Genomic DNA, 4,248 nt, shown 5'->3' on the forward strand with positions numbered 1-4,248 from the left:
GCCTCAGGTATCTGCACTGACTTGGTTCAAACTTCACTCCCAGCACGTTCCTGCCTCGGCCCGGTCGCTCCATGGGGCAAAGAGAAGGTGTTGATTCCAGCCTTTGTGGGCAAATCCTTGTGGATGGGGGCTGTGGGATGGAGAGAAGGTGTTGATTCCAGCCTTTGTGGGCAACTCCTTGTGGATGGGGGGCTGTGGGATGAGAGAAGGTGTTCATTCCAGCCTTTGTGGGCAAATCCTTGTGGATGGGGGCTGTGGGATGAGCCTGTGGGGTACCTGTGAAGTGGGAACCTGTGTTACCTGCAAGATGTGGATCCTTCCCAGCTCCTTCCCTGCGTGCTGGTCTTTTATTCCCCCTCTGAAGTAGCTGTGGAAATATGGAAGTTTTTTGTGCAGGTGAGCAGGGAAGTGTCTCATGTGGCTGCCTGAGCACAGAGGGGGTTGAAAATGGGCTTTTCTAGGGGGGTTTATTTTCAAACCCTCAGGTTTGAGTCGTTTCAGTGACCCATAGTCCCTCATCCCACAGGGCTCAGATGGGCATTTATTTTCCCCAGGGAAATGGTGACACTTTGGAAGTGCTGAAGATGAGCTGCTGAGCACAAGCCAACCACAGGGGACTGTAAAAAGATCTGTTTCCCTCAGCTGGTACCAGGGAAGAATCAACAGCAGCAACCCCACAACTGCTGTGCCCAGGTGAAGGGAGAAGGGAGGTGGGAGGCTGTTGTGCTGATTTGGGGAGTCCCACACCCAGTTCCTCCCAGGGGTGACTTTCCTCCCCGTTGGTCTGAGCGAGGATCGGCCCCTCCTCGTGTGACAAACAGAACCACAGTCCCCAGAACCTGCCTGGGGCTGGCTGGGCTCTGGCTGCTTTGGGGTTTTCCAGGAATCAGGAGAAATGCTCCCTTGGACTTTGTGAAGCTCCTCCTGGCTGGCACAGCTCTGGTGCTTCCCTGGCAGGGTCAACTCCTGCCCTGGGGCTGCCTGGCCCAGGGTGACAGTGCCAGTGTCACTCCTGCAGGGCTCTGGGCAGAGCAAGTTCTGCTTATTCCTGACATCCTTTGTTTCTCCCTGAACAACATTTCTGCTTCCTGTGGCACAAAATGTGTGTCACTGCCCTGAACTGTCACCAGTGGCCTTTGTTTCCATCCCTTCAGGTTGTGGTTTGCAGAGGGAAATGGGATTTGGGGTGTTTTTTTCCCTGTGGTTTGTTACTCATTGACACTTTATAAAATGCATTCAAATCTTAGTTTCCTTAAGAGCCAAAGCCAAGGTTGTGCAACAGTTCCATGAATTCCCTGATGTTTCATGGAGAAGAGCCCGGGAATTGCACATCCCAGTTGTCAGGTCTGCTCTGGTAGCACCGCTGCCCGCCAGCTTCCAAAATCCAACAGCAGGAAAATGCAATCCCTGTGAGGGGCACTGGTGCATCCATGGATTATTCCAAAGGTTTTCTGATCATACTTGGAGCAGGAACCTTCGAAGGTGAATCTTTCCTCTTTGCCCACATCACCTGGTCAGGAGACTGAGGTTATTTCTGGCAGAGCTCCAGTTTTCCTGGAGAGCTTTCCTGTCACTTCTAAGTCACCTCATGTCCTACTGGAAAAATTGTAGGATAATCCAAGTCTTGAGCAGCCTTTAATCTTGCTCAGTTCTGTCTTAAACAAGTGTGACACTTTGAGGGCAGGCAGGATTTTTCTGATGCAGCCACATGTGCTCCTACACTGGGTTTACCTTCAGCTACAAGAAATATTCTGTTCTCCTGAAGACAGAAGCTGAGCCCCACCCACCCATCCCAGCTTCAGCACGTGGGAGTGAAGGATCTTTGGGGGTTTTCCTGGTCAGACTAAAGGACTTGTGTACCAAGCTGTTGATGTTTCCTTAAAACCTGGATTCCACCCTCAGTCAGGTCTGGCCAACCCCAAAGCCCAGCCAGGATCTTTCAGAATCACAGAATCATTCAGGCTGGAAAAGACCTTTAGGATCATCAAGCCCAACCCAATCCCCTGAAGAGGGTTTTTGCCACAGCAAGGAAAGGATCAGCTGCTGCTTCCTCCAAACACTGCTCCTCCATGACTGGAGTTTACACAGAAGGAACAATGCACTGGAGGTAGGTCTGGGACTTCCACAGCCCCAATCCAGCCTCAGTGCTGGTGCACAACTGTTGGGAATCTCCAGGATAATAATAAATAAGGTCACGTGGTTTGAAAGGACAGAATTTTCATGTTGCTGGGTTGAAGCTTGTTGCTATGATGCTGCAAGTATTGCAGGGGTTTGTGGTTTTGGGAAACCATGGAGACAGTCTTTATTCCCTGCTTTTTGTGCAGGTGGTGATGCTGTATTAACCAAGTTCTGTCTTTCTGTTGGTCTCCTGATGTTGTCTGGGAACCTCAGAAACAAAACCCCCACAAGTGGAAGGCAGGAGTGACACTGGTGAGCCCAGTCTGTGCTCTGGGGCTTGGCTTGGGTGGGTTCCACATTTGGTTCCATCCCCAAGTCCGTGTCCCCAGGAATCCCTGGGAGAGCAGCTGCTCTGTGGCCCAGCCAGGCTGGCAGGCAGGAGCAGCCCCAGGCCCTTGGGATGTTCCTGTCATTCCAAGTGCTCTGGTTTCCCAGGTTTCCGTGCTCTGTGTCTCGGGTGTGTTTCCTGGTGCAGGAATTGGCTGCGGGGTGTTCTCCCTGTTCCTCCAGGGAAGCAGCCAAGCAGAGGAGGATCATCCCTGGAGCCACAGCCGGCAGGGCACTGTGGGACTCCTCCTCAGCCTCTGGGGGTTTGACTCTCACCCCTCTTGGGTGGCAGCTCTGGGGGTTTGACTCTCAGTTTGCCAGTTTGGGTTTGAAGTGCTCCCTCAGAGCTGTCACAACCTAGACTGGACTTTTTTAGGGGCAGAAAGAGAGAGAGACTGGGGAGAAAAGGGGATGAAAATCAAGATGATTCTGAGTGCGTGAGAACTCCCACAGGATGTGTGATTGTACTTGAGCAGCTTGAAAAGAGGTTTGTGTGGGACAAACCCTCCTTCCCTGGGCAGGCTGTGGCACCTGTTTGTGGCAGAGCTGATCTGTCAGCAGTGGCTGTTACCATCCCTGCTGCATTCCCCCTTTGAGCTTCCCAGGCCTGGCTGCCAAACACCCCTGTGACAGGTCTGGCTGCATTTTTGCAGTGGAACACACACGTGTGGCCTGGCTGGGGTGGGCCCAAAGGCAAACCACAGCTATGCTTTGACATCCACACTGCTCTGGGGAGACACCCTAATTACCACTGGCTGGGATGTCTCAGTCCCCACTCCCTCCTCGTGCTGGAGCAGCTGCTCCTGCTCTTCTCCCTGCTCCAGCCCTGCCCCACTGCTCCAGCCCCAGCACGGATCCCGTCCTCCCTGCTCAGCCCTCTGCTCGAGGGGAGCAGGGAAAGGCTGCTCCTGCTCGGTGACAATGTGACACTGGCTGGGCCAGGCCCTCACCCATCCCTCCTTCACAGGGGTGGTGGAGGTGACTCTCTCTGTGTCCCTGCAGGTCTCTGAGGAGGCAACAACTGATTTACAGCTGCTGCCTGAGTTCCAGAACCGAGCTGGGGTTTGCTGAAGGACAGCAAAAGGGCTTTAAAAAAAACCAAAACAAAAGAACAAACCCCCACTTCTGGAGATATTTCTGTGAGCAAAGCACCCCAGGTTGACTCATGCCTGGGCAACAGCTCTTGCTCAACCGTGGGGCTGTTGGGAGGGAGCAGCGAAGGGCTGAGAGGTGAGTGGTGAAATCCTCCCCCTGGGAGGTGTCCGTCCTTCCGTGCTGGCACCCAGCACCTAAACCTGTGTTTTCAAGCCAAAGCCCTTCCCGGCCCCCTGAGGGGGCTGGAATTTCCCCGGCATTTTCCAGGCACTTGGGGTGGCCGCGTTTGAGCCGAGGCTCGGGCGCGGGTTGCTGTGGGCGGGTGTCGCTGCCACTGGATGTCACTGTCGCCGTGTGGCACTGGGAGCACTGGGAGCGGGTCCCTGAGCTCCGAAGGAGTGGTGGGAAGCACCGCACAGCTGGACGGGGAGCGGATTGCTGTGCATCCCTTGGGTAATCCCAGGGGAAAATAACGTTCCTTTCGCCAGTTGTTTGGCTGGTTTTTTTTTTTGTTTGTTTCTTTAAACAAACCCTCGCAGAGTCTCGGAGAGCCCAGAGCCTGATTTCTTCCCCAGACCAAGCCGTGGAGCTGATTTCTGCAGCCTTCAGGAGCCAGCAGATTGCAGGGGGAGAGGATGCCCCGTTCCA

The sequence above is a fragment of the Chiroxiphia lanceolata genome, chromosome 20, assembly GCF_009829145.1.
Source record: "Chiroxiphia lanceolata isolate bChiLan1 chromosome 20, bChiLan1.pri, whole genome shotgun sequence".
In the NCBI taxonomy this organism is placed as follows: domain Eukaryota; kingdom Metazoa; phylum Chordata; class Aves; order Passeriformes; family Pipridae; genus Chiroxiphia; species Chiroxiphia lanceolata.